This window comes from Rhinolophus hipposideros, assembly GCF_964194185.1.
Source record: "Rhinolophus hipposideros genome assembly, chromosome: X".
NCBI classification, from domain to species: domain Eukaryota; kingdom Metazoa; phylum Chordata; class Mammalia; order Chiroptera; family Rhinolophidae; genus Rhinolophus; species Rhinolophus hipposideros.
In genome coordinates this window covers 32,913,110-32,937,989 of record NC_138046.1, presented here as the reverse complement: position 1 = coordinate 32,937,989, position 24,880 = coordinate 32,913,110, and the positions used below count along the sequence as shown (strand labels likewise).

The 24,880-nt window shown below is 39.0% G+C and overlaps 1 pseudogene across 1 annotated transcript; it reads left to right on the top strand.

Moving 5' to 3' along the window:
- The first annotated feature begins 7,697 nt into the window (after positions 1-7,697).
- On the top strand, positions 7,698-8,657 carry LOC308494992 (ADP/ATP translocase 3-like; annotated as a pseudogene). The gene has a single exon. The product of its transcript is annotated as an ADP/ATP translocase 3-like (transcript).
- The last annotated feature ends 16,223 nt before the right edge of the window (positions 8,658-24,880 follow it).

The following is a 24,880-nucleotide window of genomic DNA, read 5'->3' as shown; positions in this document are numbered from 1 at the left end:
GCATTATTGGTTCCTAAAACTACCATTTCTTTTCGTCCATAGGTGTCAATAGGCTAATATGGCACAGGGACCCTCGCGGAAGACGTTTGTCATGTAGATTATGAGACAAGAACCTGTAGGGGTTGAGTTGGGGACAGAGCCCCAGAGAGCAGTTTCCAGGTTCTCGGCCTCATGTGGAGGGGTGCTGGCTCGGATAGTAGATGGCCGTCAGCTGTAACCAGTGAGCCATTGGCCACTGATATAACTGCTGCGGCTAAGGAGGAGAGTGAAGGAGGAGACTGAAGGAGAGTCAAGGAGAGTTGGTTGGTTGGCAGCAAAGTGGACAGCAGGTCACACATAGTGTGAACCCAGCCTCCATTGAGACCATAGTGGTATGACTCCCCTACCTATGGCTCCGTGGGTGTTCCTTTTTGGCCTCACCGTGTCCTGCGTTCTTATGTGGGGAGCGGGAGCTGAGACCCCGCATAATACCATGTGTGACACATGCGTTCACTGCTACGAGGTCAATGTTTGCTTGGCCATGTCTGGTTGCAGATCAGAAGAATACAGTGGTTGCTCTTACATGTCCGTGCACCCTCTATGGGTGCTCCGAATTCATTGAATGTGACAGGGGTATCTATTTTATGGGGCAAGAAGTGCAGCATTGTGCTGTCAGGATAGACATACAATGGTTGTTTCATACTCCGTACAATCCAAAAGCAGCTGGCATGATTGAACGCTACAACGGCCTTTTGAAGCAAGGTCTCCGGGTATCAAAATGCGACGATGCGCGACTGGGCCTTGCGTGTATGGGACAGCTTGAGAATCCTGAATGAGACACCACGGAAAGGAGAGCCCGCACCAATAGAAGCTGTGCTACATGAGACGGCCGCTCCTATTCAGTTACAGGATACCATAAGTGAGACTGTGTTAAAGCCAGTATACAGCAGAAATGGAAACATTTTGCTGACAGCACCCATGTGCTTGAAAGCAGGGGAACAGCAGCAATGGACTTGGCTCTGGCAGGTTAAAGGACCCCACTGTTGGTGGTTGGGCCTGATAGCCCCATGGGGGGCTTGTTTGACTTATGATTTGCAAGTGATGCCAGGCGTGGTGGCCGAGTGGCCACTGCAAGTGACTGTAATATATGGATGTCCTGATACCGGGATGATTTTGCGGGGAACCTATGTGCTCTCACTATGGCCTATTATGGGTCCCTTGTTCTGTTACATATTGAAACTATGCAAGGGACCCCAGCACTGCCATAAAGGTCTGGTACCACAAACCGGGAAAGGAGCCAGTGGCAGAGACCCTCCTTTCCCAGGACAAAAAGCTAGCATATAATCTTCCAGATGGAAGGGATTTGCCATTGTTGGTTCCTAAGACTATTGTTTCTTTCCGCCCGTGGGTGCCTATAGGCTAATATAGCACTGGGACCCTCGCGGAAGACGCTTGTCATGTACATTGTGAGTTGAGACCCTGTAGGGGTGGAGTGTGGGGACAGAGCCCCAGAGAGCAGTTTCCAGGCTCTCGGCCTCAGGTGGAAAGGTGCTGGCGTAGGGAGTAGATGGCCATCAGCTGTGAGTAGTTGGCCATGGTGGTGTAGTGGTGTGGTGTAGTGTGTGGTGTGGTGGTGTGGCATCCTGGCCTGGTGTGGCGTCACGGAGTGTGGCTCATGGATTGCGGATAGGTGGATTGCTTCTAGCAAGTGAGGTTGGTTGGCAGAGACAAGTGGACGGTGAGTTGTGGATCATGTGGTTCCTGCCTCCTGTGTCTCCAACTCAGCTGCAAGTGAGAATATAGTGGTATGACTCCCCTATCTATGGCTCCGTGGGTGTTCCTTTTTGGCCTCACCATATTCTGCGTTCTTATGTGGGGAGCGGGACTAGAGATCCCGCATGCCACCCTGCGTGACAAGCCATAATGCATCTTTTGGAGAAAAATTAATATAAGACCTGGTCTTATTTTACTGTAGTAAAAGACTGGGTCTTGTGTAATGTTATATAAGACCAGGTCTTTATAATATAATATGATACAATATAACACAACATAATTGTCATGCAGGATGGCATGCGGTCATACCACTTTAGTCTTGCTGGCGGGTGGGTTGGAGATACAGGAAGCAGGAGCCACACGATCCGCAACCCGCCATCCACTTGTCTCTGCCAACCAACCTCACTTGCTAGCTGCAATCCACCTCTCTGCAATCCGTAATCCATACTCCACCATGCCGTGCCACTACACCACCCTTTGCTAGCTTAGCCACGGCAGTTATTTCAGTGGCTAATGGCTAACCGGTAACAGCCGATAGCCAACTAGTCACAGTTGATGACCATCTACTACCTGAGCCAGCACCTTTCTGTGTGAAGCCGAGAGCTTGGAAACTGCTCTCTGGGGCTCTGTCCCCACAATAATATAATTCCAGGTCTTATACAATTTAATGTAATATAAGACTGGGTCTTATATTAATTTTTGTTCCAAAAGACACATTATTGCTGATTGACCAGCTAGGTCTTATTTTCGGGGAAACAGGGTATGCCACTGAAAAGGCTGCTACCCGAGACAAAAACATGCTGAATTTACCATCAGCTGTGTCCACTGAGATTTATCCGTTGTAATTTGAGGTACCTTGCATTACAAACGCAAGACAGTTTTTTTTTTTTTTTTTTGGCAGGGCATTCTTTAAAGTAGGCTATGGTATTAAATAGAATGGCATGTGGCAAGTGCTTAGAACCAGTGCTTATTGGCACAGAGGGAGTGCTTGATAAATGCTAGCTATCATCATCATTATCACCATCGTCATCCCACCCAGTCAGCATGCATTTGACTAGTACTCCCTAGGCTGCTGTCCTTCTGTATTGAGTATATATGTGAGCAGAGATGCAGAGGAAGGGAAGAATTAGAGACAAAGAAATTCTCACTTAGGTGTGTGCTTGCTTACATGATGGTATTTCAGTGAAAAAGGAGATACACTAAAGGTTTGGCTTGGTAAGGGTTAATTTGTTTAGGAGAACATTCCCTTAACCTTTTTCTGTGTAAAATTCATCCTGCAAGATCCCCAGGAGAAAAAAGGTCCCTTATCAATTAAGTTCATGAAGCACTACATACTTTAGCTCTCCCTCAGTCCCCACCTTGGACAGTCAGGATATCCTTTAGCACACTAAGTGAGCTGAAAAATCTCCCAGAAAAAACCCAACAGGTTATTTAATTTTTTAAAACTCAGTTTGACAAAGTTCCTCGGCCACATAATTCTTCTTTCTTGTAACACTTATTGATATCTCCAGGCACTAGTGTTCTAATGTAATAAGGTGTCCTATCCGAGATAATTATATTTTTTCCTCTTCAGAGAAAGGAGCTGCCAGTCAGTCTCCATACAGGCAGTCAGAAGGGCATCCTGGAGCAGGTCTTCAAGAGACCATCTGAGTTATACAGATGTTCACCAGACAGATGTACAGAAGTCTGGAGTGAGGGTTGGCCAGTCACCATGAAAAGTCCAGGGAGGGAAGAAAATTCTATGCCCAACCCCTTTGCCATGATATTTGGAGTTAGGAAGATCTATCAAGGTATAGAGCATAGCCCTTTTCAAGGCCTAATGGCAGGAAAAAATGATAAGACCCATGAAATAAAGTTACCAAAAATTTCAAGAGAGGCTGGTCTTGTGGGCTGGCACCGACACTGAGTAAAGAGGAATGCAGGGGATGGTGGCAGGACTGACAATATAATTTGTGGAGTCCAGTGCAAAGTGAAAATGCAGGGTTCCTTGTTAAAAACTTAAGAATTTCAAGACAGGAACAGCAAAGCATTATACCAAGGATGGGGCCCTTTTAAGCATAAATCCTTGTACAACTGCACAGGTTGTATACCCATGAAGGCAACCCTGGATGGTGGTCTTGTTTTACTGAGGCTGTGCACAAAAGAACTGTTCTTGTCCTTACTCTTCTAGGGCTGCCTTACTACCTTAGGAAGTAATTGGGTATGAAGAGAAATTGCTGGTCACTAAGAGCTATAACAAGATTTGCTGAGGTCAGTTGTTTTTTTTTTCCTCCATTTTCTATTGCTGCTATAAAAATAGCACAAATTTAGTGGCTTAAAACAACACACATTTATTATCTTACAGTTCTATAATTCAGAAGTTTGAACTGGGTCTCACTGGGCTAAAATCAAGGTATTGGCAGGGCTAGTTCCTTCTGAAGACTTGAGGGGAGAATCCATTTCCTTGCTTTTCCTAGCTTCTAGAGGCCACCTGCATTCTTTAGCTAGTGGTCCCCTTTCCATCTTCAAAGCTAGAGATGTTGCATTTTTCTGATCATTCTTCTGTAGTCACATCTCCCTCTGATTTTACAAGTACTCTTCTGCCTCCTGCTTCCATTTATAAGGAAAATGGGCCCGCCTACCTGGATAATTCAGGATAATCTCCCTATCTGCTGATTAGCAACCTCAATTTCATCTGCAACATTAATTGACCCTTTCCAGGTACCCTATCATATTCACAGGTTCCAAAGATTAGGACACCTTTGGGGGGCATTATTCTGCCTACCACACTCAGAGAGAACCAAACCAAACTGGACCTTGCCTTTAAAAAAATATATTGGCATATAACATACAAAACATGCCCAAATCTTAAGTGTGCAGCTTGATCAATTTTTACATAAATATGTATACCTGTGTAGTGTGTAAATATACTCTGTGTAACCACCACTCGGATGAAGATATAAAATATATCTAGCCCCTCAGAAGGTTCTCACATGCTCCTTCAAAGTCAATATCCATCCTCGGGTGGTAACCAGTATTCTCTTTTCTATCACTATCAGTTGTCTATTACAAACCACTCCAAAACTTGGTGGCTTAAAATAAGAACCATTTTATTTGCTCATAATTCTGTGAATCAGGAATTTAGGCTGAACTCAGCTGGGTAATTCTTCTGCTGGTCTAACCTGTGGTCACTCATTTTGTTGCAGTCATCCGGCAGCTTGAATGGGTCTGGATGGTCCAAGCTGGTCTCACACATGTGTCTGGTGGTTGGTGCTGGCTGTCAGTTAAGCCTCTTTCTCCATGTGGGTATTTAATCATCCAAGAGGTTAGACAGGGCTGCTTTATATGGAGATCTCAGGCAACAGCAAATTGCCCAGAAGTTGTACAATGTCACTCTCATTGTTTTGGTTGAAGTAAGTCACAAGGCCATCCCAGATTCCAGGGGTGGAGAAATAAACTCTACTTCTTCATGGCAGGAGCTGCCAAAAGCTTGTGGCCATTTTTTTCATCATATTACCATTTGTTAATTTTACCTGTTCTTGAACTTCATATAAATGGGATCACACCAAAAGTACTTGTTTCTGGCTTCTTTAGTTCATCATTATGTAATTGTTTTTGAAATCCAACCATAATTTTGTGTGTGGCAGTAGAGTGTTCTTTTTTAATGCTACTGCTCATATTCCATTGTATGAAAATACCATAATTGATTCATTCTATCAGTAATGAACATTTGACTTATTTCTAGTTTGTGGCCATTATAAATAAAGCTTCTGTTAATATTTTTGTGTATGTCTTTTGAAGGGCATATGTCCTCAATTATTTTGGGTATGTACCTAAGAATGGAATTACCGGGTCAGGGGGTAGGCTAGTATTAAACTTTAAAAGAAATTGCCAAATAGTTTGCTGAAGTAATTGAATTAATTTACATATCCATAAACAATGTATGCGAGTTTTAGTTGCTCCACATCCTTGCAAACACTTGGTATTGTCATCCTTTTAAATTTCAGCCATTCTGATAGGCATTTAGTGGTATCTCATTGCTGTTTTGATTTGCATTTCTTTGATGATTAATGATGTTGAACATATTTTTATATGTTTAATGGTTATTTGGCTATCTTTTTTTGTGAAGTGCTTATTCAGTATTTTTATGAAGTGCTATTTAAAAAATTGGGTTGTTTGTTTTTTCCTTGTTGATTTGTATGTAGGAGTCCTTTCTATAGTCTGCCATTGTTTCCATAATTGTATATGTGTATTACAAGTGGCTTTTCTTTTCCTTCTCTTAATGTCCCTCAATTTGGGTTTGATGTGATTTTTTCTCATGATTAAAATCCCATGATTTCTCTGGGGTTATGAGTGTTTGGAAAGAATACCATAGAAGTGAAGTGCCCATGTCATTGCATCATATCAGGGGGTAAGTGATTTCAATATGACTTATTACTGGTGATGTTAACTCTGATCTCTTGGTTAAGGTGGTGTCTGCTACGTTTTTCCACTATGAAATCACTATTTTCCCCTTCCCATACTCATTAAGTCCAGCCCACACTCAAGGAGTGGGGAGTTATGCTTCTCCTCCTGAAAGTCTTCAGGATAGACTATCTACATAATTTATTTCAATTTTCTTTTGGCATGGGAGATTTCTCTCTTCTCCCCCATTTATATAATTATTCAATTATTTATATTGGTATGGACTCCTGGATATTTGATTTATTCTCTGAATTATAAGCCAATATTATTGTTATTTTGTTGCTCAGATTATACAATGAACAAATTTGAGCTGATGAAAAGATATAGAATACTGTATGAAAAACTGCAGAATATAATTGTTTTCAAGTATACATGGAACATTTATCAAATATGATCATGAACTGGCCATAATAATACTCCTAACACATTTCAAATAATTTAAATCATTGAGAATATATCTTCTAACCTTGATGCAATTAAATTAGATATCAATAACAAAAATATATCTACAAAATCCCATATTTGGGAAATTAAGAAACAGATTTTAAAATAATTCTTGGATCAATGAAGACATCTTAATGGAAATTAGAAGATATTTTGAACTTCACAACAGTGAATATATTACATATCAAAACTCATGGATTGCAGTTAAAGTAGTACCTGGAGGGAAAGTTATAGCCTTAAAATGTCTATATTAATAAAAAGAAAGGTTGAAAAAAGCTAAGTTCCTGAAGTTAAAAAATAAATTAGTGCAAAGACTCTAGAAGGAAGAAAATAGTAATGGTGATATGAAAGACAGAATACACTGGACAATTAAGGAGATGACTTTATTCAGGTTATTGCAATCAGGTGAATGAGGAATGTCATAAAGAAAAGGAACGAGATCTGGGATTTTATAGAGGAGGTAAACAAGGGAATTTTAGGTAAGTCTTATGGGAGTCATGAGGAAGGATGGAGGTAGATCTTATCTGAGGCATTGAGGAGAAGTGGAGGTGAGTCTTTTCTAGGGATATGTGAGGGCAGGGTGGTCTTTTGCAAGTTAGCTAAAGCACAACAGGGTGAGAGCACAAGGCTCAGATAATGTTCAACATTTTCAGTGAGAACAGAAATTAATGAAATAGAATACAAAAACAAAAACAAACAAACAAAAATAACAGAGTGGACCAGCAACATCAAAAGTTGCTCCTTCAAAAAGACCAATAAAATCAATAAATCCTTAATAAGACTAAGCAAAAAACTAAGAAAAGTTCTAAGTAATCAAATTCAGAAATGAAAAATGACACATCACTACATTTGCTGCAGACATTAAGTAGATAATAAGAGTATATTGTAAATGACTATACTTGGAAACTTTAGATAAACTTAAAAAATTGCTAGAAAAATATTACTTATCAAAACTGACTCAAGCCTTTTTGTCCTGGCAGCGGCAGCGCTGACCCTATGGTGCCCACTCTCTGGCTCTCCACCCCTCTACTCCACTCTGTGCCTGCTGTGCTACCGTGATGACACAGACCATCTCCTTCGCCAAGGACTTCTTGGCCTGAGGCATCACTGCTTCCATCTCCAAGATGGCCATGGCCCAAATTGAGTGGGTCAAGCTGCTGCTGTAGGTGCAACATGCCGGCAAGCAGACTGTGGCTGACAAGCAGTACAAGGGCATGGTGGACTGCATTGTGTGTATCCCTAAGGAGCAGGGCATGCTGTCCTTCTGGAGGGGCAACCTGACCAACGTCATCTGCTACTTTGCCACGCAAGCTCTCAACTTCGTCTTCAAGGACAAATACAAGCAGGTCTTCCTGGGGGGCATGGACAAGCACATGCAGTTCTGGAGGTATTTTGCTGGCAACCTGGCATCTGGCGGTGTGGCTGGAGCCACCTCCGTCTGCTTCATCTACCCCCTGGATTTTGCCAGAATGTGTCTGGCAGTCAATGTGGGGAAATCAGGCACTGAATGGGAGTTCAAGGGCCTGGGGGACTGTCTGGTGAAGATTACTAAGTCTGACAGCCTCCGGGGCTTGTACCAGGGCTTTAATCTGTCCGTGCTGGGTATCATCATCTATCGAGTCGCCTACTTTGGCGTATACAACACGGCCAAAGACATACCCCCTGAGCCCAAGAACACCCACATCGTGGTGAGCTGGATGATTGTCTAGGTGGTGATGGCCATGGCCGGAGTGGTGTCCTAACCATTCGACAGTGTCAGGCGGCACATGATGATGCAGTCAGGGTACAAAGGAGCAGACATCATATACCAGGGGACTGTGGACTGCTGGCAGAAGATCTTCAAAGACAAGGGTGGCAAGGCCTTCAAGGGTGCCTGGTCCAACATCCTCAGGGGCAAAAGCAGTGCCTTTGTACTTGTTCTGTATCACGAGCTGAAGAAGGTCATCAAGGCGTGTCTACACACTGAGCCCTGGGGACCAGGAGACTCACTAGAATCCTTCACTATTACGGACCATTGACCTTCCAGAAATTCCAGTGTCCTTGTCCAGACAGGTCATCTGTAGGGGGCTGGGAAGGCTCTAGAATGGGGCTGGTTGTGACCTCTGGCACCTGGTTCAACGCATTGATCACAGGAGAGGGGCATCCTGATGTCCTTTGGGTCTACAGGCCGGGCAGCTCAGCCATGCAGGTGGAGGTCCCACGTGCTTGTAGGACCGACCTGTGTCTAAGTACTTATTTAAAGGAAATCGTGTCTCCCATCTGTACCTAAGTACCATCCTCTTTTGTACAGGCGATCACATACTTGCGATTATGTTCTATGTTGCGCATTCTGCAGCAAACAATAAAAACAGGACAGAGGAAAAAAAAACTGGCTCAAGAAAAATTAGGCAATTTAACTCCTACTCACCTTTGTAGACCACATCTTTATAAATTGAAGAAAATTAGTAAAAGTGGTCAGGTTTTTGTCAACACCCCTTCTTTCTTTAGTACTAACTATGGGAAAGGAGGTCGGATTGGGAGCACCAGAAACTTACTCCCCTGGTTCTCTCTTTTAAAAGTTTACAGCATAAGGTTGGTCCTTGTCTGGCTGCCGTTGGTGAATTTGGGGCAGCTAAAACAAGACTATTTTACTTCAATTAATTAGGAATCTTAACACGGGGTAAAGCAGAATAAAACAGAATTACTTAATTTCAACTCTCCTCCCTCTCAATCCTTATACGGTTCTTCTATGACAACCCATAGTAAAAGTCAAGCACATATTCTATGGTAATGTGTAAAGGGGAGTAGCTAATGCAGCCATGTATGTTGCTTTATAATAGTCTAAATTAACATATGGTTAAAGATGAGAAAAATATGGACCAGTGTATGGTAAGAATGTAGCTCAGACCAATGGTCTACAAATTGGTTCACATGTCAACTGCATCAGGATCACTTGGTGAGCATTTTGTCTGGGGCCAGGCCTGGAAATCTGCATTCTGTAAGTCTATTGGGTGATTTTGATGGACATTTAGGTTTGGGAACCAGTATCTTGTACTATCTCTCTTAAGAATCAATTCTCTCAACTGTGCTATTATATTTAAGATGACTCTGTTCAGAAGTTCCAGAATGCAGAAATTATGTATTTGTAACCAGACTGAAGTGTAAATTGGTAAGACCATTCTGGAGAGCAATTTAGCAATATGTAGTAAAATTAGAGATGCGTGAATGGAGAAAGTTCTACTTCTAAGCATATACTCACAGATGTACACCAGAAGACATGTACAATGTTGTTAATTGCAACAGTTGCTTATGGTGAAACACTGGAAAATACATATTCATAGAGTGAACTCTTAAACAGCAGTTAAAATGAATGAGCTAATTTATAGTTGTCAACATGGGAAGATTTAGAAAATATCATGTAAAGCGAAAAATGCAAGTTTCAAAAAAGTTGATGCCATTTATTATAGAGGTGATACTATATATTTTTATGGATAAACATATATTTATAAAAGCATACACAGGAAAGATATACACCAACTTTTAATTACTTTTGGAGAGGAAGGAGGAAGGAAGAGAGAGAAAAATTGTAATGAAGGAGGCCTCAGTTGTATTACTAACATCAAATTTCTCGAAAGAAAAAAGATCTAAAGCAAGTATGCAAAGTGTTTACAAAAGTGTTAAGTCCACCACTTCCTGACCCTGGGTAAATTGCTTAAGCTTTATGAGATCCAGTTTCTTCATCTGTAAAATGGTATATAACTCATGGAGTTGTTTGGAAGATTAAATGAGGTAATATATACAATATTTTTTTTGCATAGTCACCACATAAGCACTCTCTAAGTCATAGCTGTTATTATTACCAGAAATAAAGAGTCAAAAGCATTCATTCACCTATGAGTCACTAAGGGCAGATAGGAAAATGTACATTCCACATAAGAGACGACATGTGACGCTTCAGAGCAGAAGCGCCTCTGGTGAGGGTACAGTGCTGAGTGTGCCCTTGGGCAGAAAGAGCAGGGCTGAAATGTTGCCTTCTCATTGTGCTGCTCTGTTGGGTACAGTGTCTGTCTCCCTTAAAGCATTTGTATGAGTCTGTGTTTATTAAGGTAGTGGGTAATGAGTGCCCTTACCTGGCACAAGGCATTCATTGTACGATCTGAGTTCTTCTAAGTCTCTAATCCCAAATTTCCAGAGAACATGGTGGCACCTTCAGTGAGTGGTCTGCTGTCTTCCTAGCTACTGCCTTGTGAAGAGCAGGACAATAGTGGAGTGTGGAATCCAGGCACTGGAGAAGTTGGTGAAGAAGTCACCATACTCTTTTCTCAGCCTTGAGGCACATCTGGAAGAATAACTGACTTCTTATATCAGTGGTTTTATGGGACTGTCCTTCTCAGGTTTGGAAGATTTGATAAAGTCCTAATGGATCTCCCTGTTGCCCATTCCTTTCTAATAGCAAAATGCAGTCCATTGAGAAAGGCTCAGAAATTTATGGGAAAATCACAGGGATACTTTAAATGGTATCCCAAAAAGACGCTGTGGAGTGGCATGGAATTGGGCTTGTCAGTACTGCCTTCACCAGAAAAAAATAGAAGTTGACTTACCTCTTCCTGTTTATTCAATCATCAGCTATAGCCTATTGACCTTTAGGTACCCAGTGCCCTCAAAAGTCTTCTCCTTGCCATCAGATCAAAACCAGAGCAGTAGTCATTTTACACTCTAGTACAAATGCATTTACATTAATAATATAAATGTATTTTGGACGTGGCACTATTGGTAACATATTTCTAAGAACTGCTAAAGGCAAAAGCATCTGTCAGTTTCCTTCAATTCTAGTCTACTAATTTTTCTCAAAGGCTGTGTCCCCAATCATTCTGTATCAGTCAGTCTATGCTTGTCCTGAGATAATCAGCTGCTCATAAATATGCCACCTAGTTGGTTCTTCCCATCCTGCTTCAGCCCCCTGCCTTCTGCCCCATTTCTCTTTGTTTTACGCCACAGCACTTGGCTGATGACTCATCTGTCCTTGCCCTCCCCTCCAAGTGTGGTGACCCAAACATGTCCTGCCAGTGAGTTAGTTGGTGGGAGCTCAATGTCCCAGAGTCCCTGTTTCCTTGAGTTTTCCAGGGCATCTTGGAATGTGAGTGTATGTAAGAGATCATGTGTAATAGAGTGTTTTTATGATGGGAACGAGGGTGGGAAGGCTTAAAATTTTGAGTGACTTCAGTGAAAATGTTCAAGAGCTAACAAGGAGAAAGGAAATAAAAAGATCCAGTTTGTATAAAATGAATTTATGAGATCTGCTTACTCTTCACAGCTCATTTTACCATATGCACAATAACAACTATGCATGTTGTCACTATGGGTCAGAGGAAATTGATTTTAAGCTATATTTACTTACAATGTGATATTGTATTCAGTTAAGTTCACACTTGTATTGATTAGTAACTATGGTTTCCTACCCATGTATTCTGCTCACATGGGAAACAGGGAATATGACTCTAGTATTTCTGAGATTAACTGCCCAGGTGCCTCCTCTCTCTCTCTAACTCTCTCTCTCTCTCTCTCTCTCTCTCTCTCTCTCTCTCTCTCTCTCTCTCTGGCATCTGATGGACAGCTATATTGCAGAGGTCATTGTGGTTGCAAAGTACAAGAAAGCAATGTAATAAAAAGTGTAATTTTCCTAAAGCAGTATAAAACTGTTCCTCAGTACTCAGCATATATAGCTTATATTTACTGTATATGCTTTTTCTCTATTCTATTTACCACCTTTGATTCCTGGGAGATTAAATCTGCACAAGTGTAGATACATACTAATATGATGAACTTTAAAATGTTATTTTCCTTTCTTTATCATCAATGGTTATCATTTAAAGTTGTTATGAAGGCTTTGTGACAAAGGTTATACTAAAATTGAAAGTATACGGACTTACTGAAAATCATGTAAAATTAGTTATGTTTCTAATGTGGTTTCTCAGATTGATTAATTTATGCAATTGAATTGTTCTACTCTGTTGTAAACATACATTCACACTTTTCAAACTTGCACACCTGCAAAGTGTGGTGGTATTTGTGATATTATCATTGTTTCATCAAGAATGATAACTCAGTCAGGTTATTTTTAAAATCTCACTTTATAGGCCATTATATATCACCTTCTTGTTTCAGTAAAGTGGAAATTGATTCCATAAAGGTCTTAAAGGTCAAAACTATCTTAAATTTAATAATGATAATTTTAAAACACTTTGGCATTTATGAAATTTAGTTGCATTAATTTTAGAAATTGTTTGAAGTTGTTACAAAGTTTAACATTACATGAGAGCACTTCCCCCAAAGATAAATGCATCAGTTTGGATATGGTGAATTTTTTTCTTTAGGGATGTGTGGTATTTAAAAAACTTATTTTTCTTTGGATTAAAACCATGACAAGGATATCCCCTTCTAGGTTTCAGCCTGAGTTTTAACCAGGATTATAGAAATCATGGAATAGTCTCTGTTTCTTCCTCTTTTTTTCCCTTTTCCTTTATTTTCCATAATTCATTTGTACCCTTCCTTAGGCATTTATAACACTATCAAGTAGCTGGAACCATGTTAAGTGCTAGGGATCCTGAAATCAAAGGATACAGTCTCTCAACGGACTAAGTCTAGTTGGTGAGAAAGAAGAAAAAAAAAACAACAATTACAGTATTGGCTGTGTGGAATGGTCAGAAATGTCTTCCTGGAGGAGGTGAGGCTGAGCTGGAAGGATGAGTAAAAGATGACAAGGACATGAAATTAATCTTATTTGGAATATTATTGGCTTTTGGCTATGATAGCTTTCTTTATACCCAAATTGGCAGAGTAGGAAACACAGGGCTCCATCCCTCCATTAAAGCAACTAACAAGCTGGCAAAACCTGTCAGAGTCAACTTTTGCAGAACTCTGGAATTTGAAAACATACAACAATCAGGGGAAAGCTTAATGAAGAAAGAAGCTGCTACATTGCAGCAAAAGAGTTCTCTGATATTTTAAATTGTCTACCTACCCTTCCCCACATACCAGATAGAAGGTGGCCATGAAAACAGCAGCCTGTATTCCTGGTACAGGTTGCCAAGTACCTGAAGAAGAAATACAGACCTTAATCTCAAAGAATTGTGATGGTGTATTTTGATCTGTCTAGTGGCTCCCTGAAAGACTGATGCACAAGTGGCTTACCTTTGTTTTGTCCTGCTCAGAGCATTCTCGAGTCTGGGGCTGCTTCCCAGGTGACATTTGCCAAAAGCACTTACAGGCAAAAGTATTGGCCAAAGCAACCTGGGGCAAGGGATAACAGTTAGGACAAGCAAGAGACAGATCAAAAAGCCTGAGAAGAAATAGTTTGTGAAAGGAGATATGTGGGGGATGAAGGCTTTTAAAAGATCCTGAGCAAATCAGGAATTGAGAAGGCCATGCATATGATCTAATCCTCAGAGAAGATCCTAAACTTTCATCTCTGGCTGACCTTCAGGCTCTGCACAAGCAGGAAGTAAAGGTGAAGGCAATATTGCAAATGGACCTCGCTAAGCATTGAAAAGAGTGTCTCAACACAGAGGCAATCTTCAAAGAGTGAGAGAGTTTTAAAAAATACTTTAAAAATATTTTGGGGCTTCAAGTGTTTATAGATACTCCTAATACACTAACTGATCACTAAGCCTATGGAACACAGTCTTCACTGGCCACATATGATAAAGAATAGAAACTTTACAAAAATAATTTAGAAAAGTAACTGAAACAACAGCCCCAAACAAACAGTAGCAACAAACAAAACATAAATTGAGTTAATTTTTGTATATGGGCTGAGGTAATAGTCTACCTTCTTTCTTTTACATGTGGATATCCAGTTATTTCAGGACCATTTGTTGAAGAGTCTATTCCTTCCCCATTGATCGTCTTGGCACCCTTGTAGAAAATCAATTGACCATAGATGCATGGATTTATTTCTGGACTGTCAACTCTATCCCATTGATCTGCATATCTGTCTTTATGCCAGTACCACTCTGTTTTGACACTCTAACCTTGCAGTAAGTTTTGAAATCAGGAAGTGTGAATTCTCCAACTTTATTCCTCTTTATAAATAGTGTTTTGGCTCTTGGAGTCCATTGCAATTCCATGTTAATTTTAAGATCGACGTTTACATTTCGGCAAAAAAGGGCTTGTGGGGTTTTAAGGGAGATTGCATTAAATCTGTAGATCACTTTGGAGAATACTGTCATCTTAACAATATGACATTTTCCATTTCATGAACAAGAGTTGTCTTTCCATTTATTTAGGCTTTCTTTAACTACTTTCCTCAATGTTTTGCAGGTTTCAGTAATAGGTCCTCTTTGGTTAAATTTATTCCTTAGTATTTTAGAATTATTTTCTTAATTTTCTGGAAATGGAATTGTTTATTGCTACTCTACAGAAATACCACTGAGTTTTACATGTCAATCCTGCACACTGCCACTTTGCTGAATTTATTAGTCTTTGTAATTTTCTTGTGGATTCTTTGGGAATTTTTATGTCTAGGATCATGTCCTCTATAAACAGAGAAAGTTTTACTTATTCTTTTCCAACTTGGATGTGTTTTATTTCTTTTTCTTGCCTAATTGCTCTGGCTAGAAGTTTCAATACAATGTTGAATAACAGTGTTCCTGATCTTAGGAGGAAAGCTTTTGAGTTTTTCACCATTAAGTATAATGTTAGCTGTGGGTTTTTCATAAATGCCCTTTATCAGGTTGAGGAAGTTCCTTTATATTTTGTTTTTTGAGGTAGTTTTCCTCACAAACGCGTGTTGCATTTTTTCAACTGCTTTTTTTTTTGATACCTATTAAACGATCATGTGGGTTTTTGCCCTTCAATCCAGTAATAGAGTGTATTACATTAATTGATTTTCATTTATTAAACCACCTTGTTTTCCTAAAATAAATCCCATTTGGTCATGTTTTATAATCCTTTTAACATGCTGATGGATTCCATTCACTTGTATTTAGTTGAGAAGTTTTGCCTCTGTACTTATAAGGGATATAGGTCTATAAGTTTTCTATTTTTGCGATGTCTTTGGCTTTGGTAACAAGATAATACTAGCCTCATATAATCACTTAGAAAGTGTTTTTTCTTATATTTTTAAAAGAGTCTGAGGAAGATTATTGTTAATTACTCTTTAAATATTTGGTAGAATTCACCAATGAAGCTGCATGGTCCTGGGCTTTTCTCTGTAGGCAGGTTTTTAATTACAGATCCAATCTCTGTACTTTTTCTTTATTGATATAATCATGTGATTTTTGTCCTTTATTTTGTTTATGTGGTGTATCACATTGATCAATTTGTATATGTTGAACCATCCTAGTGCCCCTGGGATGAACCCTACTTGGTTGTGATGTGTAATCTTTTTAATGCATTGCTGCATTCGATTTGCTAGAATTTTGTTTAGGATTTCTGCATCTATGTTCATCAGAGATATTGGTCTGTAATTTTCTTTTTTTGTGTTGTCCTTGCCAGGTTTTGGTATCAGGGTAATGTTGGCCTCATAAAATGAGTTAGGGAGTATTATCTCTTCTTCAATTTTTTGGAAGAGTTTGAGCAGGATTGGTATTAGATCCTCTTTGAAGGTTTGGTAGAATTCACGAATAAAGCCATCTGGTCCCGGACTTTTGCTTTTGGAAGGTTTTGGGTAACTCAATTTCCTTGCTGTTGATCGGTCTATTTAGATTTCCCAATTGTTTGTGATTCAGCTTATTGTTATATGTTTCTAAGAAACATTTCTTCTAGATTATTGAATGTGGTGACATATAGTCCTTCGTAGTATTTTTGGATGATCCTTTGTAGTTCTGTGGCATCCGTGGTAACTTCCCCTTTTTCATTTCTGATTTTGTTTATTTGTGTCTTTTCTCTTTGTGAGTTTAGCCAAGGGTTTGTCAATTTTATTAACCTTTTCAAAGGTCCAGCTCATTGTTGCATTATTATTAATAATAATAATTATTGTTTTTATTTATTATTAATAAAATATTTTTATTAATTAAAATTAAAATGTTTATTTATTAAAATATTTATTAAAATATTTTTATTTATTATAAATAATATTATTATTAATAATTATTATTATTATTATTTGCCCTTCTTCCGCCTCCCTCCCTCACTCCGGTTCAAGCCATTGTTTCTCAGTCTAGTTGTGTAGGACACAGCTTCCCAGCCCATGCTGGCATTATGAGCCTTGCGCTACCCCCCACCCCCTGCCCCAGGCAGTTGGTCACCAGCCAACTGAAGGCTGCTCACAGCAGTTCACTATGGCTGCTGGCCACTCATGGCTGCACACGGCAGCCAGTGGCAGCACGCGGCAGCACTTAGCAGCCCACCGCAGCCCAGGCCAACCCCTGGCTGCTCAAGGCAGCCTAGCTCCAGGGAGAGCTGTTGTTCACAGTCTTAGCTGTAGAGGATGCAGCTCACTGGCCCATGTGGGAATCCAACTGGAGACCTTGGCGTTAGGAGCATGGCGCCCCAACCACCTGAGCCACCAGGCAGGACCACATTAATTTTTTTTTCTGTTGTCTTTTTGTTCTCTATTTCACTTAGTTCTGCTCTGATTTTTATTATTTCCTTCTTTCTGCTTACTTTGGGTTTCTTTTGTTCTTTTTGTAGTTCTTTAAGGTGTAAAGTGAGGTTGATTATCTGGAATTTTTCTTCTTTCTTGACATAGGCCTGTAATTATATAAATTTCCATCTTAAAACTGCTTTCGCTGCATCCTCAAATTTTTGGTAGAATTTTTTTATTTATTATCATTTGTTTCTATGTATCTTTCGATCTCTCCTTTGACCTAGTCATTCTTTAAAAGTATGTTGTTTGATCTCTATATAGTTGTGGTTTTCCCTGCTTTCTTTTTGCAGTTGATATCCAATTCAAAGCCTTGTGACAGAGAATATGCTTGGTAGGATTTCAATCTTCTTAAATTTGCTGAGGCTAGCTTTATGTCCCAATATATGGTCTATTCTTGAGAATGTTCCATGTACACCAGAAAAAAATGTATACTCTGATGTTTTAGGATGAAGTGCTCTATAAATGTCAATTATATCCATTTCATCTAATGTGTCATTTGACAGACTTTTTCTGAGTCCCATTTGCTTGGAGTGTCAATTTCCACCCTTTCACTTTGAGTCTATATTTGTCCTTGAAGCTGAGATGTGTCTCTTGGAGGCAGCATAAGGTTGGGTTTAGTTTTTTGATCCACTCTGCTACTCTGTGCCTTTTTATTGGTGAGTTCAGTCCATTTGCATTTAGGGTGATTGTTGATATATTAGAATTTCCTATCACTCTACCTCTGTTTTTCTGGTAGGATGGTATCTCCATTGGTTTTTTTTACCTTTTTTGTTGCCGTCTGTTATTTCAGTGTGGTGGTATCCTATGATTTTTCCCTCTATTTCTTCTTTTTTATGTTATATATTTCAGTTCTGTATTTTTTTTAATGGTTGCCGTTAAGTTTAGTAAAAGAAAATTTCAGGTTTAGAGTACTCCATTTGCTTCAGGATACTTACTTTCTTCAATCCCTTATGCCGGTTCAGACCTTTACTCTCTCCCCTTTTATGTTTTTGTTGTCAGAAATTATCCCTATTTGTGCTGTGAGTTGATTTCTGCACTGCAGCAGCAAGTTGTTGTTTTTCTCTTTTTTTAAAGTTTTTTCTTACCTTCTTTACCCCTGTATGTTATGTTTAAGTTTATAGTTATCTATTTTGTGTGAGGATTGCCATTTCCTGCTTCTATCTTTTCGTAATACTACTCATGGTTTTGTATTCTTTTGCTCTTTTGTTTTAGGTCGGATAGCCTCCTTCATTATTTTTTGTAGTGCGGATCGTATGCCAGAAAATTCCCTCAGCTTATGTATGTCTGGAAATGTCTTTATTCCTCCCTCATATCTAAAGTGTTCTTTGCTGGATATATTATTTTTGGCTCATACTTTGTCTCTTTCAATAGTTTGAATATTTTATAACACTCCCTCCTGGCTTTTAGAGTTTCTGCTGAAAAATCTGATGATAATCTAATGGGCTTGCCTTTCTAGATTACCGTCTTCTTTTCCCTGGCTGCCTTGAGGATTCTTTCTTTGTCGTTAATTTTTGACAGCTTCTATACAATGTGCCTTGGAAAAGGCCTGTTGGGATTGAAGTAATTAGGTGTTTTATTTGCTTCTTGGATACAAGGATCCAGTTCTTTCCACAAGCTTGGGAAGTTCTCATCGACTATTTATTGAACATACCCTCTGTTGTCTTCTCCCTTTCTTCTCCTGGTATGCCCATTATTCTTACATTGCTCTTTCTGGTGGAGTGAGAGAGTTCTTGGAGAGTTATTTCATTTCTTTTAAATCTCAAGTTTCTCTCTTCTTTCATCTGTGCCATTTCCAGATTTCTGTCTTTGATGTCACTGATTCTTTCCTCCATTTGGGCTGGTCTATTACCTAAGCTGGCTATTTCATTCCTCATTTCTTTCATTGAGTTCTTGAATCTCCAGTAATTCAATTGGGTTCTCTTTTAAATTTTCAATCTCTTTGAAAAATGTTTGTTTTGTTCTTTGATTGTGTTTTTGAGATCATTAAACTGTCTGTGTTTGTTTTCTTGCATCTCATTGATTTTTTTTCAGAACTGCAATCTTGAATTCTCTGTCATTTAAGTCACATATTTCCATGTCTTTAAGTTCATTTTCTGGCGACTCTTCATTTTCTTTCTGAGTTGTCTTATTACCTTGGTTAGTCATGGCAATTAATAAATTATTATTTCTCTTCTTAGGCATTTACAGGAGTGGGTTCTGCAACAGGTTGATAGGAAGATGTCTTTCTTTTGGTTTCCAATAGGTGCTGGTAGAATATTTTATTACCTCTCTGACTGTAGCTTTTTATTCTCCCTGATGCTGTAGTGTTACATTTTCTCTGCATTGTTCCAGCTTCTCACACAATCTCTGTACTTCTTATAGGTCTGCTCAGATGTTCTATTTCTTCTTGGATCCATTTCGGTAGTTTGTGTGTTTTTAGCAATTTATCCATTTCATGTAAGTATCTAAATTGTTGGTATTTAACCATTCATAGTATTCTGTTATAATCCTTCTTACTTCTGTAAGGTCAGTAGTAAATATCCCACTTTCATTCCAGATTGTAGTAATTTGAACTTTCTTTTTTCTTGAAAAATCTTCTAAAAATTTTGTTAATTTTGTTGTTTACAATGAACCAAGTTTTGGATTTACTTAATTTTCAATATTGTTCTTCTCTAATCTATTTTGTTTATGTCCGCGCTAACATCTATCATTTGTTTTATTCTGATTCCTCTGGGTTCAGTTTTTTCTTCTTTGTTCTAATTCCTTAAGATGGGCAATTATGTTATTAACACAATGCTTTTTAAATTAAATTTCATTTTTTAAAAAATTTATTTATTGAGGTGACAATTGTTAATGAAATTACATAATTTCAGGTGTACAATTCTGTATTACATCATCTATAAATCCCATTGTGTGTTCACCACCCAGAGTCAGTTCTCCTTCCATCACCATATATTTGATCCCCCTTACCCTCATCTCCCTCCCCTCACCCACCTTACCCTCTGGTAACCACTAAACTATTGTCTGTGTCTATGAGTTTTTGTTTCTCATTTGTTTGTCTTGTTTTTGGTTTATATACCACATATCAGTGAAATCATAGGGTTCTCTGCTTTTTCTGTCTGACTTATTTCGCTTAGCATTATACTCTCAAGATCCATCCATGTTGTCACAAATGTTCCTATATCATCTTTTCTTACTGCCGAATAGTATTACATTGTGTATATATAACAGAACTTCTTTATCCATTCATCTATCGAAGGACATTTTGGTTGTTTCTATGTCTTGGCCCCCGTAAACAAAGCTGCAATGAACATTGGAGCACACGTGTCTTTATGTATAAATGTTTTCAAATTTTTTGGGTAGATACCCAGGAGAGGGATTGCTGGGTCATATGGTAATTCTATTTGTAATTTTTTGAGTAACCTCCACATGCCTTCCATAGCTGCTGCACCAGTCTGCATTCCCACCAACAGTGAATGAGGGTTCCTTTTTCCCCACAGCCTCTCCAACACTTGTTACTATTTGTCTTGTTGATGATAGCCATTCTGACTGGGGTGAGGTGATATCTAATTGTGGTTTTTATTTGCCTTTCTCTGATGATTAGTGATGTTGAGCATTTTTTCCTACGTCTATTTGCCATTTGTCTGTCTTCTTTGGAGAAATGTCTCTTCAGGTCCTCTGCCCATTTTTCCATTGGGTTGTTTGTTTTTTTGTTGTTGAGCTTCATGAGTTCCTTGTATATTTTGGATATTAGACCCTTATCAGAGGCACTGTTTGGAAAAATCTTCTCCCATTCAGTAGGTTGACTCTTTATTTTCTAGATGGTTTCTTTGGCGGTGCAGAAGCTTTTAAATTTCATATAGTCCCATTTGTTTATTTTAGCTTTTACTTCCATTGCCTTTGGACTCAATTTCATAAAATGCTCCTTGAACCCAAGGTCCATAAGTTTAGTACCTATGTTTTCTTCTATGCAGTTTATTGTGTCAGGTCTTATGCTTAAGTCTTTGATCCATTTTGAATTAATTTTGGTACATGGTGACAGATAACAGTCCAGTTTCATTCTTTTGCACGTGGCTATCCAATTCTCCCAGCACCATTTATTGAAGAGGCTGTCTTTGTTCCATTGTATGTTTTTAGCTTCTTTGTCAAAAATTATCTGTCCATATTTATGTGGTTTTATTTCTGGGTTCTCAATTCTATTCCATTGGTCTATGTGTCTGTTTTGCTGCCAATACCATGCTGTTTTGATTATTGTAGCACTGTAGTGCAAGCTAAAGTCAGGCAGTGTGATACCTCCAGCATTGTTCTTTTTTCTTAAGATTGCTTTGGCTATTCGGGGTCTTTTGTGGTTCCAAACAAATCTGACGATTTTTTGTTCTATTTCTTTAAAGAATGCCATTGGGATTTTGATGGGAATTGCATTAAATCTGTACATTGCTTTGGGTAATATGGCCATTTTAACTATGTTGATTCTTCCAAGCCATGAGCATGGAATGTCTCTCCATTTCTTTGTGTCATCTTCAATTACTTTCAAAAATGTCTTATAGTTTTCAGCATATAAATCCTTCACACCCTTGGTTAAGTTTATTCCTAGGTATTTTATTCTTTTTGCTGCAATTGCAAAGGGTATTGTTTTTTGTATTTCTTTTTCTGAGATTTCATTGTTAGTATATAGAAATGCAATGGAATTTTGTACGTTGATTTTGTAGCCAGCAACTTTACTGTATTCGTTGATTGTTTCTAACAGCTTTTTGGTGGAGTCTTTAAGGTTTTCTATATATAGCATCATGTCATCTGCAAAGAGTGATATTTTAACTTCTTCATTCCAAATTTGGATGCCTTTTATTTCTTTCTCTTGCCTGATGGCTCTGGCAAGGACTTCCAAGACTATGTTGAAAAGCTGAGGTGATAGGGGACAGCCCTGTCATGTTCCTGAACGTAGAGCCAAGGGCTTCAGTTTTTCACCATTAATTATGAGATTAGCTGAGGTCTTGTCATAGATGGCCTTTATTATGTTAAGCTATTTCCTTCTATACCTATTTTATTAAGTGTTTTAATCATAAATGGATGTTGTATCTTGTCAAATTATTTTTCTGCATCAATTGATATAATCATATAATTTTTGTCCTTTATATTTTTATGTGATGTATCACATTGATGGATTTGCGGATGTTGAACCATCCTTGTGCCCCAGGGATGAACCCCACTTGGTCATGATGAATAATCTTTTTAATGCATTGTTGTATTCGATTTGCTAAAATTTTGTGTAGGATTTTTGCATCAGTATTCATCAGAGATATTGGTCTGTAGTTTTCTTTTTTTATGTTGTCCTTACCAGGTTTTGGTATCAGGGTAATGTTGGCCTCATAAAATGAGTTAGGGAGTACTGACTATTCTTCAATTTTTTGGAAGAGTTTGAGCAGGATTGGTATTAGATCCTCTTTGAAGGTTTGGTAGAATTCACTAGTGAAGCCATCTGGTCCCGGACTTTTGCATTTGGGAAGGTTTTGGATGACTGATTCCATTTCTTTACTGGTGATTGGTCTGTTTAGATTTTCCAGTTCTTCATGGTTCAGCCTTGGAAGGCTATATGTTTCTAAGAACTTGTCCACTTCTTCAGGGTTATTGAATTTGGTGGTGTATAGTCCTTCATAGTATTCTTGGATGATCCTTTGTATTTCTCTGGTATCCGTGATAACGTCCCCTTTCTCACTTCTGATTTTGTTAATTAGTGTCTTCTCTCTTTTTATCTTAGTGAATCTAGCCATGGGATTTTCGATTTTATTAATTTTTTCAAAGAACCAGCTGTTTGTCACATTTATTTTTTCTATTGTTTTTTTGTCTTTTTGTCTAACTTTTTTATTTGTGTTTCTGAGTTCATTAAGCTCCCTGTCTGTGTTTTCTTGCATCTTGTTGAGTTTTTTCCAGAACTGCAATTCTTGAATTCTCTGTCATTTAAGTCATATATTTCCATATCTTTAAGTTCATTTTCTGGAGACTTTTCAATTTCTTTCTGAGCTGCCTCGTTACCTTGGTTACTCATAGCAATTAATGAATTATTATTTGTTTTCCTAGGCATCTATTAAAGTGGGTTCTACAACAGGTTGATAGGAAAATATCTTTCTTCTGGTTTCCAGTAGGTATTGGTGGAATGTTTGATTTTCTCTCCAACTGTAGCATTTCATTCTCTCTCACACTGTTTCATTATATTTTCTGGGCACTCTTCTGGGTTCTCACACAATGGGGAGGTTCCCTGGAAGGTGGGCTTCTCCTCTGTGAGCAGATCACCTTAGTCTCAGGGTACCATGTCCCTGAGGGTATATAGAGAGCTTCTGATGTTCCAAAGCTCTTCCTGCAGCAGATTCAAAACCTGTGTTTCAGCGGCTCTTTTTACCCTTGTAGGGATCTACCCAGATAGGTGGTAACAGGGGCGGTGTTGGTTTTGAGTGGTGGCTCTGAGCAATGGCAGCGACCACCATCACAACCAATCCTGCACCCAAGTCTCCCCTTTGCCGGAAGTAGTTTAGCTGTGATCCCGTGGCTGCAGGGCCACAGTTTTCAGAACTGCAAATATTCCGTTCTTTTGATCTGAGATTGCTACTGTTCTGTTTCTAGCACTGGGAGGGTATGGGTGGGGCGAACTTTGGGAGGTTAGGGTGGAGTCAGCCAGTCTCTATTCCTCTGTCTTGTGACCTCTGCTTGGCAGTGAGGGCTTAAACCACCACTCTCACCCTGCTTCCCTCAGTCTTTGCTCTGATGTCTCTGCTGAGAGTGTTGAGTTCAGCCTTATTATATGGTGATCCCTCAGGTGAGGCTCTTGGCCATAAGGGAAGCACTAGCAGTTTGTATTCTTCCCTCTCTCATGATTTCTGTAGCTCTGGAGTTCTGGGAACTCTGGTCTGTGTCTTGCAGCCCATGTGCTGCCCTCTTTTCCACACTTCCCCCTTCTACCCTTGTCTCCCCTCACCCAATTTGCCCACCTTTAAATGATTTCCATTGTGTATCTCTTAGTCTTGCCTGTCTGCTGAGCAGGGAGTCCTTTGTGGAATTCTTCATTTTTTTCCCCTATCAAATCTGCTTTATTTGTTTGTGCAACTAAAGCTGGTTGTTTTTTTTCCCCTATTTATTGAGGTGACAATTGTTAGTGAAATTACATAGATTTCAGGTGTACAATTCTGTAGTACATCATCCATAAATCCCAATGTGTGTTCACTACCGAGAGTCAATTCTCCTTCTATCACCATATATGTGATCCCCCTTAACCTCATCTCCAACCCCCTACCCCCTTTACCCTCTAGTAACCACTAAACTATTGTCTGTGTCTATGAGTTTTTGTTTCTCATTTGTTTGATTTGTTCTTTTGTTGTTTTTGGTTTATATACCACATATCAGTGAAATTATATGGTTCTCTGCTTTTTCTTTCTGACCTATTTCGCTTAGCATTATAATCTCAAGATCCATCCATGTTGTCACAAATGTTCCTATATCATCTTTTCTTACCACCGAATAGTATTCCATTGTGTATATATACCACAACTTCTTTATCCATTCATTTATCAAAGGACATTTTGGTAGTTTCCATGGTTTGGTCACTGTAAATAAAGGTGCAATGAACATTGGAGCACACGTGTCTTTATGTACAAATGTTTTCAGATATTTTGGGTACATACCCAGGAGACGGATTACTGGGACATA